Source organism: Callorhinus ursinus, unplaced genomic scaffold (assembly GCF_003265705.2).
Source record: "Callorhinus ursinus isolate GAN/ISIS: 27379988/994484 unplaced genomic scaffold, GSC_fseal_2.0 scaffold14, whole genome shotgun sequence".
In the NCBI taxonomy this organism is placed as follows: Eukaryota; Metazoa; Chordata; class Mammalia; order Carnivora; family Otariidae; genus Callorhinus; species Callorhinus ursinus.
This window is the reverse complement of record NW_027397076.1, coordinates 19,466,345-19,479,882: the sequence shown is the minus strand read 5'-3', so window position 1 is coordinate 19,479,882 and position 13,538 is coordinate 19,466,345. Positions and strand designations below refer to the sequence as shown.

At 39.6% G+C, this 13,538-nt stretch overlaps 1 protein-coding gene across 3 annotated transcripts in view; it reads right to left on the bottom strand.

Annotated features, from left to right (window-relative positions):
* Window positions 1–13,538, bottom strand: part of KITLG (KIT ligand) — an 87,137-nt gene that overhangs the window by 58,702 nt on the left and 14,897 nt on the right. The window lies entirely within an intron of this gene.

Genomic DNA, 13,538 nt, shown 5'->3' with positions numbered 1-13,538 from the left:
TTCGCCTTTTGTAACAACTGAACAATTCACTCTGGTGTAACTAAACATTAGAACAGAGGAGGAGTCATGGGAATAATGTCCCTCATCAGTATTCATGTGAGAGGAGAGGGCTGAAATGCAGAGCTTACTTCTTTATATGGAAAAGTAATTTTTCAGTATTAGTCTATATAGATTATAGACATTTTTCTAATATATAGTACACACATTTCCTTTATTTCTTAAACAGTGGGTAGAAGTATTAAACCTTGCTTTTTTTGATGATTCAGGTTCATGAAATAAAAGGCTACGTGAAATAAGCCAGACGTAGACAAATATTGTATGATCTCACTTACATGTAGAATCTAAAAAGAAAGGAAAAAGAAAAAGTAAGTAAAGAAAAGTAAAGAAAAGTAAAGAAGAGAAAAGAAAAAGTCAAACTCATGGTAACAGAGTAGAATAGAGTGGGGGTTACGAGAGGCTGGGGAAGATCCAGATCAAAGGGTACAAACTTTCAGTTATAAGATGAATAAGTTCTGCGGACTTAATGTACAACACAGGGACTATAGTTAATAAGACTATATTATATACTTGAAGTTTGCTGAGAGGAGATCTCAAGTGTTCTCACCACACACAGAAAAAAAGGGTAACCATGAGGTTATAGTTGGATTGTAGTCAGTTTGTGATGTATACTTATATCAAACATCACACTGTATACCTTAAATATATATATGATTTTTGTCAGTCATACCTCAATAAAGGTGGGTAGGGGGAGAAAGCATTTCAAGTGTGTAGTTGTGACCGCCCTCCTCTAAGTAGCTCCAAAGTACAGTATTTGTTTGAAAGATTGTTTTTAAAATTTTATTTTTTGTTGGTTTCTCACTTTACCTGTTTCTCCCAGGCTGTCAGGTCAATATCTGCAACATATTTTACTGCTAGTATGCCTACTTCTAGCCTCCTGTAGTCTCAAGAGCAACACACAACACATGGCCCATGTGGGGTGGGGTGGGTTTGATAGGCAGAGTAATGGCAAAAAGATGGCCAGGCCCTAATTTTTGGAACTTGTGAATTTTTTCCTTGTATGGCAGAATGGACTCTACAGATGTGATTTAGCTTAGGACCTTCAGGTGGAGAGACTACCCTGGATTCCCTGGGTTCAAACGAATCCTATGGCTCCTTACAAATAGAACCTTTTCCAGCTCTGGCTAGAGAAATGCAATAAGGGAAGACGGGGTAAGATGTGACATGATAAAGACTTTACTTGCCATTGCTGGGAAGGGGCCAGGAGTCCAGGAATGCCAGTGGCTTCCAGAAGCAGAAAAAAGCAAGGACCAAAGTCTACCTTAGAGCCATCAGGAAGGAATGTAGTCCCACGGACACCTTATTTTTAGCTCAGTAAGCCCGCCAACTTTGGATTTCTGAATCCCCAAAACTGTAACCTAATAAATTTCTGTTGTTTCATAAGTCACTAAGTTTGTGGTAATTTGTTACAGCAGCAATAGAAAACTAAGAGCTCAAGAAAGTTTTGAATGAATTAATGGATGAATGGCATAGTATTGTGATGTCTAAGCTTTCCTGGTAAGGAAAATAAACTGCCCCTGTCAGTATTCTGGGCCCCCAACCCCTGCTTTAAGCAAAGCAGCTTGGTGGTTTTTTTTTTTTTTTTTTCTGTTTTATTTGTTCATGCTTCTGGGTCAGATTTTATTTGAACAAAGGTTTCCAAGGGCAAGAAAGGAAAAAAAAAAAAAAAACTCATGCTTTTGAAAACCGGTGGTGGCAGAGAGCAGAACGTGGATCCTGGAAACCTCTTGAGCCCCTTACCATGTGACCTCAAGAAGCCAATTAGTCCTTCGAAGGATCTGTTCATCAGTGTAGAAGATGAGAATAAGAATAATTTTTGCCTTACCCACTTCATGGAGCAATGGTGAGGATCAAATGAAAATTTTTCAAAGTACAGGTGCTGTGCAATTATTTGTTGTGTGGTTTATGGGTTTTGGATCGTCAAGTAAACCAGGGAAACAAGGACTTTTCAAACCGAATAAAATAGGGAAGATGACTTTATAGAGTCAATCTTCCATGAACAGAGTATGACCTTTAGTATGCAGATATTTTGACACTGATTTTGGATGCAGAAGCTTTTTTCAATTCATTTCTTTGTTCTCAACTATGTTTAGTGTAGCATCAGTTAACAAATGACTTCCAGTTGAGTAAGGTATTTCCGTGTATCACCAAAATATTTATCTTTGTTTTCTCTCTCTTCCTTTCTCTAATTTCTGGAAACTCTAACAAGGGTATACAGGTGCCTAAATGTGGGGGGGGGGGGTGCTCGCGCACACACCCTATCGGAGATAGAATGCTGAAGCAAAATGTCCCTGTGTTTGTGACTTCTGCTCTAAAATGTATCTTTTCAGTTTGGGCAATCATCTCACTGTTCTTTTTTTTTTCCTCTCACATTCTCTGCTTCTGCCTATGACATTTTTCTTTGGCTACTTTGTTTTAGCATCGTACAACTTTTCTCTCTAGGTCACGCTCATTGTGTGATAACCTCTCATTTCATGATAACCTTTCATTGCAGACACACTGAACTAATCTTATTGTCGGCAGTTCTAGATGTTTTTATTTAGAGGCGTGCGTCAAAAGTATTGACAAAAGTATTCCCCCACATACTCCCCACATCACACGCAATTCCAATAATCCTTTCACTGCTAAAAATTGCCTTTACATTATTTACATGATAAAAAAAAAAAAGACTAAGAAATGTGGTTGTGTTGTTAGAACTAAGCCATGACAGAAACAGTTTTGGTAGAGGGAAGAAAAGTGACAAACATTCATACTCCATTATGAATGACAGATACAGCAGATCTTTTTCTGGGAGGTTTTAACAGTGGCAGACAGTACTAGAAAAGATACTTTGAAGAAGATGGGGGAAAGCTACAGGAAGATGAGGCTGGAGACCCTGAAAGGCAAAGGTCTTACCGATGGCTCATGTTTGTTGAGAACCAGTCTCGGCAGACCCCAGTGGGAAATTTCACCGAATCATCAATTCTTTCTGAACCTAAGAACCTTCCTTATAATAAAAAGCCACATGCCAGGAAAAGGAGCTGCAAAGTCCCCCTAAAGCAAACTATTTACTTGATCTGAACATGTGTGTGTTATCACAGAAGTTGCTTTGCACACTTCTTTCCTTTAGTACAAACGGACATGCAGGTAGCCCAAGTACATCAGGATAACAAATGCTGTTTGAGAAATCAGAAAATTCCAAGCTTCTAAACTTGGAGGAAAACAACAATGACAAAAACCAAACTTTTCTATGAACCTGAGAAGCGATTTTAAAAATATGCATTGCCAGGGCCCACATTACACACTTCCCAAAGTCGGAAAGGTAGTGGAGTGTCTGTGTAGCTTGTTTTCTTTATGCACAGACCTACAGAGTGGTATTAGGTCTGCCCCAAACAAAACAGCAGCTGCTGCCAAAAACAACATTCATCTTCGCTTTAATCTTGAATGCCAGGCTAGCAAAGCAAGCAGTTAGTTCACTTGTAGCCCAAATGTGCTCTGGAAGCGGGCCAACTGGCTTCACTACCCAGAACCAGGAAAGCAAGTTACCAAGACACAGGTATAGTAATTAGTCTTGAGTTCAGGTCTTTTGAGGTCATATGAACAACATCCTTCAAAAATAACCTTAATGTAAACCAACAGCAGATTCTGTTTCAGGGAAGAACCATTTAATTCTATGTGACTTCTTCCTTCAGATGTTTAATTTTTAGAAAATATACCGTTACACATTATAGAGAAAATACCTAATCATCCCTACACAGGCTCAAATTCTTCTCTAGTGGTTGTCCAATAAGCTCAAAGGGGCAAAGGAAACATGTAATAGTAAAGTTGAGAAAAAATAAATCTGCTACCAGGAGATTGTTAACAGGATAGCTAAGTGAAACTCAAACCAGCTTCTTCAAGTCCAAATTGTTGCACTAAAATCTTGTGAAGATACACGTCCATATCTCTCCATGTAGATCCTTTTGTGAGGTGAAATGAAAATATCCTAAAATATGGATGATCACTACAATCTGTGGTGAATATGCTCTACTAACGAAAACTGAACAACCTAGAAATAAATGGTTTAATATAAAAAGATAGGCAACGGCTTTAATGTAAACAGTAAATACAAGAATTTCAATGGGAAAAAAATGAGAAAAATTACCCTTGATGGTCAGTCCTTACTCTAAATGTAAATGCTGTTTAAAGGGAAAATGACTCACACATACTGACATCTAACTAAGGGCCACACACAGGAGGAGCAGTTCGCAGATATTATTACATGTAACCTTCCCACCAACCAGAGTTTGCAGGTGAGTAAGACACGCTTCAGTGGGTTTAAACCAAGACCTATACTATATATTAGGAAGAAAAATACTGGGCCAGTCAGATAATAAAACTGACTTCATTTATATTTAATGAACTATTCAATTTTATTTAAAATACCTATGCAGTGGACGGCATATAGGTCCATTTGGCTGAATCAGTTTTTGATTGAAGTCACAGTGTCAAATTATTACTAGGCTGGGTAAACACGTAGTACAGGTAAATCAAGCTATACTTCACGATAGCTTTTTAAAATTTTCATAGCTAGAGGGAGAGGAAAAACAACAAACAAAATAAAGTGTAAGTTGTTCCTTCTGGTAAAAACAAAATTGAGTACTTTTCAGACTTCTAAGAGCTACCTATACATTTAACAAACATTTATGGAACACCTGATAAGTATATAAGTGTATAAGATAAAGACAAAAGATACTGATTTTGGCCTCTGGAACCTCAAACTACTAGGGAACACAGCAGGGAGCCGGGCAGAGAGGGGAGGGTCCCAGGAGGGACAGCTAAACCTGACTTTGGGAAAGGGGAACTGAAGGAAGGGCTCAGAGAGAGCTCCTGGGAGAGGGCCTATTCTTCAAAGGTGAATAGCAGTTAACCCAATCAAAGAGAGCAGGGGTGAAGACCCCTGACAGAGGAAAGAGCAGGTGCCCACAGAAGTGAGAAAACAAGGCATTTTCATGGAACTTCACAGTGATGATATGACTGGAAAATGAGTTTCAAGGAATAAACAATAAAATAGATGTAGCTAGAGAGATAGGCGGAGGTCCTCCCAATTCTGCTAATTGATTTGGATTTTATCTTAGAGACACGGGGAGCTCTGGAAGGACTTTAAGAGGAGTATCAAGATCAGATCTATTTTTGAAAGGCTTATCAAGCATCAGCATGAAGGACAGACTGGGGCATGGAGGTCACTGAAGTCATCAACTGGTGCAGAGGCAGTGGGAGTGGAGGGAAATGGTTAAGTTCAAGAGGATATGGAAGTAGACAGGGATATGGGTGACTGACAAAGTGGGTGGGGTAAAAAGGGGAGGAGTCACAAATGACCTCAAGTTCCAGTTTAGGTGACTGGGTAAGAAGTAGTGCTTTTCACTGAGCCAGGATATGTAAGAGAAGTGGCAGCTGGAGATTGCACGTTATCACCCAAAACCCTGCAGGACACATACCACATCTAAGGAGGAAGAGCTATCTGCACAGATGTGACAGTGAGAAGCCAAGCACAGGAGAGGCAAATCAGTTGACTGTGGGATCTGACGGTTGCCGAAAAACACCTCATGGAGTTGGCACTGACAAGGATCGTTTCTGTGGTTCTGACAGAACTAGGAATCCATCCACCATGGGTTCACAGGGGTAAAGGAGTGTGGGGAATCTCAAGGACCTACCAGGAGAGCTTGAAAAGGAAGGAGAGCAGGTAATTCAGAAAGGCTAGAGCATTAACTTTGGTCTTAGTAGAAAAGAAGGCAGCTCAAGAACAGTGGGGCTATCGTGATAAGCTCAGCCTTCCTCTTTCTTAAATGGTCTGTGCCTGGGAACAACTCACCTGTGGCTACTGAAAGCCAGGTGAGCTCAGAGGCTTCACCACTGTGTGAAATCCCATGCAACGAACTACCTCAGGCTAGAATCTAGGGCCTAGATGTTCAAGTTTTATTATTCCTATTTTGTAAGACACTTACATGACAGAAGCATTTATGCCAGCAGCAGACATTATTTCATTAGAAACAAGGGTAATATAGGTCATTAGCTCTTCAAAAATATAGCAGTTCTATAAAAACACAGGGAGAGACTTCCCCTGAACAGTATAATCCACTGTATTTTAGGGAGATACTGATGACTAATTCTAATCAATTTTATGAGGAAGATGTGTAACAAACCAAACTACTCTGGAAAACTGGTGGGTGCTAGTTTAATGTTGAACCTAGATTTACATATTTGTTGCCAATTCTTTTTGCGAGTAAATATATTTTCAAGGAAATAGGAGATAGGCCCCCAAAACTGGCCAAAGTATAGAAACATAGCAAAAAAAAAAAAAATCATGGCAGTTCTGAAATGCACATCTCCACCTTCAGTACTCTACAGGCCCTGGTTCTTTTTGGATGGCGTTGTTCACTATTATGTCAGTTAGTTGCTCTTAAAATTAAACCACAATATGCATTCTTGAGCGTTGAAGCTTTCCAAAAAGAAAAAAAGGGGGGTATAAAAACATAAATTCTGATTTATACTCTTTCAACTACATGACTCACTTCCAAAAGTGTAATCTCAGGTAAATCAAAAAGCTCTGCAATTTTTCAAAATCCACAATGTCTTGTGCATTCCGAACAACTGAGAGATGGAAAAATGAATGTAGGTTCCAGTTGCTATCTGATCCCATGTACTGAATCTGGACTGAAGGACTGAAGTTCCTAGAACATCTTGTGTTTTTTGTTCTTCTATGGTTGCAATTAAATGCACTCAGATGTCTTGTCAGATCAGCTACCAGGAGTCTGACAAGTTTTGTTTCTCAGGGCCTTTTAAGTTTTAAGAAAACTTAATCTGAGGAAGCAAGCTCAGGAAATCGCCAAAATTCTTTTCCCTACCTAGGCTTTTTTTACTACATTAAAATAAACTAAATCTTCGTACTCTGATTCCAAACAGTATCAGAACCAATGGGGGTTAAAGGCATAAGCTAAAGCACATTCACAATCTTGATCATTTTCTACATCACCTCAGATGGCAAGCCTGATTTGCAAAGGTCATGGCCTAAGCATTCCTGATTACTCAGTGTGTGCTGGACACACCAACTGCCTTCGGTTAAGTTGAATAAACTGTTGAAATGTTCCCCCCCTTTCACTCAAAGTGCTCTAACTGAAACAGGGAGTCAGCTGTCTTTCCTTTAGATGAAAGTGTGTAATCATCTGGTGTTTAGGGGTGTTTACTAAGATTGTAGATTCCTGAGCATCATACAGAATCTAAATTTCTGTACATCTCAGGAATATACACTTTTAACAAGCCCTCCATGTGATTTTTAGGTATCCTTTAAAGTCTGAAACAGGCTATTTTAGGCTGTCCTAGCTCAGGGGTACTATATCATTAGGGAAAACAGAAAGGTCTAAAAAGGTATACAAAGCTGCATTTGGTTCAAGGGCTACATATTAGAAGCTCCTGATTTAGATCAACTTGAAAGAAGAAAAGTGAAATGTAATGAACAGTGTAGGAGTAGTGAGTGTAGAGGATACTGTGGATTGGCTCTTTCAAATTCCACTCCAGCCCTCTCCTAGCATATTCTCCACTTCTGCTCCCTTGCAATTAGCTACAGTTGCAGAGGCGACTCAGCCAATCAGGTACAACCCGGCAAGACTGATATGGGAAGGATATTCTTGAGAAAAAAGCTGGATGCTGGGCATGCATTTTGCTCACATGGATGGTAGTGGGAGCAAAGAGTCCCTTCAGTCAGGAGCAGCAACAGCTTCCTGCACTAGCTGTAACAGTTTTAAAGGAAGCAGTGGACTTAACTGGGTTCTAGGTGACCAAAGGATTCTGGAAGCTCAGCCTCCTCTTCTGGCCCCTCCAGTGGTTTTATAAGCCATCAGATACACTTCATTATAACTCCCCTTCTGTTTAGCTAGAATGGATTATACCACATGTACCTAAACCCTAAGTAATACTAGGAGAAAAGAACCCAAGTTATTAAGCAATTATTTCTCATAAAGCTTAGTCTAAACTTTCCTTAGGAATTTTGCACTAGTGTTCCAAAATTCAAATTGTAAGATAAGCATCACTTTAAACTTAAAAAAAAAAAAAGCAATTTTTTGCTTGGCAATCCATGTTTCAAAACATGAAAATGTTAATGTCATTCTGCTACCTAAAGCACAACAAAGCATTTATCCTTGACATGCCCAGAACATGTTCCTTTGGTAACAAGACACTTCCAACTGCAAGTTCATTGTTGATGGAGATGATGTTTAGAGCAGAAGAACATCAGCAAAGACATGGATTCAAATCCTAATTCCATCACTGACATGCTGTAACCTCTGTGAGCCTCAGTCTTCTCTCTTGGGGATAGCACTTCTTTGGGTTTTTGAAACGATTAAATAAGAGTGTTATGTAAAGCACCCACCCATGCCTGGTACTGACAGATCATGACATGACTGCCATAGTTATTTAATCATTATTACTAATCCTTTAGATGTTGAAGTCAAAACTAAGAGTTGAAGGTCACATTCCATGTATGTTCTGCTCCCTGTAGATTAAAGATCAGCACCAGAAGAGGATAAAGAGGTTGTGAAATTCCCCCAGGGCTTGGATTTGGATCAGCTCTCCCAAAGCACGCAGGCCCATCTTGACCTGGTGTAAAAGTGAGGCTGAACTGTTTGGGTAATGAGTGAATGTTAATCTAAACAGCAGAGTTTCAAAAGTCAACCAGAGCTTCAGTAATAAATTCAAGACAGTTTTAGAAAACATTCGTGTTTACTCATGCACAGAGAAGCCCAACTTTGAATCTCTGCTCTGCCACTGAACAGCTTTGTGGCCTCTGAAAAGTCACTTCATCTTTCTCTGCTTTGGTTTCCTCACCGGCAAGATGGACCTAATTGTAGAACCCATTCCCAGGCTTGTTGAGGGCAAAAAGGAGTTTTAGTTGGAAAGCACCTGGTATAGTACCAGACAAATTGCACACCCCCATCAGTTCTTCCATGGTTATTAACGCTGCAGTCTTTCCAACCACACTTAGCACAAGCACCCCCAAACTCGAAGCACTGTGGTTCAAGCCAAAACCCTGGGCCCCATCCTTGATTCTTCCTGTTCTCCTATTTCCACATTCAGGCTGTTACGTCCTGTTAGTTCTACCAGCAAAATAAATCTTGGAACATTCACCTTTCTCCCTCTCCTCCTGTACTGCTAGAGTACGAGCTCCACTCCTGCCCAGAAGGCTTTCAAGGGCCGCTAAATAGCCTCCTTTGCTTGCATGCTTGCTACTTAACAATAGCGTGGTTCTCTGGGAATATTAAACAGCACTTGCTGCCTGCTTAAAATCTCTGAATACCTACCTTTCTATTCCATTTACAGCAACATGCAAGCTGCTGATCAAGGCCTATCAGGCCCTATTTAACGTAAACTTGCCTACCTCCGTGCTCATATCTTAGCACACAACCCTTTCTCTCCCCACCAGACCCAACAGCCACACCGGCCTCCTTTCTGTCCCTGAAACACCTGAAATATATTCCTGCCATAGGCACTTTGCACTAGCTGCTGTGAGCTTTCTCCTCTTGGGCTCTGCAAAGGCAAGTCCTTCTCATCATTCAGGATTCAGTGTGAACATCACCTGCTCAGAGAAACCTTCCCAGGTGACCTGTCTTAAGTAGCCCCAAACGTTCTCATACCACAGTTTTATTTCCACTGAAGCACTTTTCATCGGAAATTATTTTCATTATCCAATTAGTGGACTTTTTGATCACCTGTCCCTACTGAAAAGAATGTCAATGGTGTGAGGATGAGAACTGTATTATTCTTGTTCTTCACTTTTATCTCCAGTACCTTGAGCGGCTCCTCACTCATAGTGTATGCTCCTTCACATTTGTGGATTGCATGCAGTGCAAATTGCCACTGAAGCACCCACAAAGTTCAAATCCTCTCTTATATAGAACAGGCCATGATGGTTACAGTACAAGTTTGGGTTTAGGAACTGGGGCACAGATGAGGTCTGGATAATGTAGGATTCAATTGTCAGCGGATGGTGTCCACATTCACACAACAGAATTGCAACATCACCCACCAGTTTTGCTTATAATTTGTCTCCGGCACTTGAGCTGGAGCACGATGAGGCCAGTACTTTTCAGTGCCTCACTGTTTTATCCAGAGTGGGTAGGGCAGTGCTGAGCCACAGAGAAGCCTCTCATAAATATTTTTTAGATGAATGAATATAGGATAAACAGAAGAGTTTTACTCATCAGTTGGCCATAAACCATTGTTGCACTTCTCCCTCTAGGGTCCAATAACTGCTAAATCCTAACGACAAGTTTGAGTAATGTTGCAACATTCTCTTAATTATTCAAAACAGGCCATTAGCTAAAGGCTTTTTGGTTTGAACTTTAAGTCATTTTCTCTGTGCCTTTAAATACTTCTCTAGCTCCATGCAAATGGTAAATTAGGATATAAAACCAAAGGTAGACTGTAAGCTCCATGAAGTACAGCAACAAGATAATTTTTGCTATTATATTTCTAGCCTCTAGCACAGTGCCTTGCAGTAAAAATACTAGATAAATCTTTAAAAAAAAATTGTTAGAGAGAGCTCACACACAAAGCGGGAGAGGGGCAGAGGGAGTGAATCTCAGCAGACTCCCTGCTGGGCATAGAGCCCAATGTGGGCTAACTAAACAATTTTTAATGAACAACTAGTAGAAAAATGCCTTTCCCAGCAGATGTGGCCAAAGTAGGATAATAGACCAAAGTGCCGACCTTCCTGTAAAGTCCCCAGAATCCCCCCTCTAAAGGAACTAGGCAAGTTCAATTTTGGAGTTACTTTCCCTTATTGACCCAACAGGTATTCAACAGGTATTAAAACCATAACAAAAAACTCCCCACAAATCTGGAATATAGGTACTTTCCTGTAGTAAGTTCAGTGGAAGTGTCTGAGCATTCTACAACTCTGGACTTCAATTAGAATTCAGAATATGGCAACTATAAATTTCTCCCTGTCTCCCCAATGAGTTGCAATCCATCAAAATTTCTAAAGCAGCCAATAAAAAAAAAAAAAATTATTCATGGGGATTCTGCACTGGGAACACCTGCAGAGAAATGGATTTCACTCGGGAGAAGACATGTTCAGAAGTGATGACATTAGGTTCAGCTTTTAAATGCTAATTTTATGGCTTCCCAAAGCAATGGTTGACTTATACCTACTAAAGCAGCCCAAAAAAAGTTCATAGAACTGAATGGGTTTTTTTTTTTTGTCATCCAGATCCATTCCTAGTTTGACTAAAGAGTAAAAACGGTACCTTTCTTCAGAGTAACTGAGGCATACTATTACTGCTCCTCTCTCACATGACCTGGATGTAAGAAACAGAAAGTTGCATGCCAGAGGACTCATCAGCTGACTCAAATGACACTCTCTGCCCGCCCCCCAAAAGGCTTTAGGTGTACCTATTAGTGTGAAAATGCAATAATAAGTGGCAGGCTCTTTTATTCCGATTTTTCACCATGATGTTCATGAAATTATACTTAGCATTTTCCATAATACCACTATGTAGAAGGAGACTCCAAATCCAGTAAAGAAAGGAAGATGTACAACAGAAATTAAAAAGAAGATCTTTTCCAGTGTAACAGGATGTAAGTATTGGCATCACAGATTTTTAAAATTTTTAAAAGGGTTCTGAGTTCATCTTCAAAAGAAATGTAAACTGTAAACTATTTTGTGTTCTAAAATTCTCCCTCAAGTTGGATTTGGAAGCTTACTTGATAATATTCCCTGGTTAAAAAAAAAAAAAGAATATGAAAAAATATTTTAAACCCTCAAGTTCTTACTCTAAATAATGCCGGGAGGAAAAAAAAAAAAAAAAGGAACTTTCTTCTTGGGTCAGGAAAGAGGGTGAGTGGGTAGCCAATTGCAAGATAATCCTTTGGGCTTCTTTTCAAAGCAGCTGCTTTGCTGGGGAATCAAAGCAGCATGGGGGAATAAATGTAAACAGGGGACTGCTTGGGTAGCACAGAGACTCTCTCACCACAGGGGGGAAAATGGGGATCTACTTCCTCAGGAAGTAAAGAGAGGCCTGTGTGAGCAGTGCGTCCAGCTAAGTGAAATTTAAAAGATATGCTTCAGCTGCCGTAGGATTAAGTGCCAAATCTGCACAAATAATTTTGCACATCTGCTTGTTTAATTTTTGTGTGTTAGCTCTCATTTACGGTACTTTTTGGAGCTTTCACTTACAAATTAGGGCAGGAGGTAGACTTTGCTCTTTGTGATACAGTAATTACTTAAAATCTGAGAAGTTTTATAGATTCCAGAAATGTTAACTTTTTTTGTTCTCTCCCCCAAACTGAGCTAACCTGATTTAAGAAAATAAAAAAGAAAGAAAGAAAGAAAGAAAGAAAGAAAGAAAGAAAGAGAGAAAGAAAGAAAGAAAGAAAAGGAAAAGAAAGGAAAAGAAAAGAAAAGAAAAAGAAAAGAAAAGAAAAGAAAAGAAGAGAAAAGAAAAGAAAAGAAAAGGAAAAGAAAAATAGGCCACACTACAAGTTTACCTACCTTTAAGACTTGGAAAACTTGGCATCAAAAGAGTTTTAGGAAGTTTTTAAAGTTGCACTACACATCGCTGGTCTGGCAGCAGCTGTATTACCTCTCTGGGTCACTAACAGGGTGGATTCTCGCCACAGAAGAAATGTGAAAACATCACTTTTTATTACTCCTTCACCAACCTTCCTCCACACGTAAATAGATCTTTGATCTTAAGTACTGAAACATCATTTTTTTGCTAAATTCCTTAACCACACCTGTCTTAAATTCTTAACTACTCAAATGGAACCGTCTAAAGCTTCTACTGTCATATTTGTCTTCCCTCACTTTCTTAGATAGAGATTACACACATCAGTGTCTGAATCTATAGGACACCCTGTCCTTGTCTACTGCACTGGCTAACTATCAACTAGCACAGACGATGAAAAGAAAATCTAAAAGGAAGCATCTTGAATGCGGGCAAGATGTGGAAGAAGAATCCGTTTACTCTATTTAGAATAGTCTTATTATTATTATATATCAAGAAAAACACCCTATCTAGGCAATACAAGATGACAAAGACTGGTATGAAGCAAAGGCTTAGGAGCAAACAGACCAGGTCTGAAGACTGACGAGATGTTAAGATGTGGAGTAAGTTGCTCAATCTCCCCAAGCTCATATTCTTCTTCTGCAAAGAGGAATATCCACACTACCACTCTCATAGATGGTGAGCACTGGGGCAAGATAAAGTGTGTATTTTCTTCATCAGCAACAGCATTAGGCCTAACATCTTTTCTGGCTCTCAAACCTACTATACATCTTAAATTAGCAGACACTCACTGGACTTGCCGTTCAACCTATTGTATTATTTCCTAAAAGACGGCCAGCAACTTGCCCACCTTTTTTTTTTTTTTTTTTTTTTAAATCCATGGTCTCCATGCTCTTCTAACAAACCTAAGTGGCCCATTTCTCTCTCCAAACAGAATTATGTTTGAACAATGTATGTTTGTGC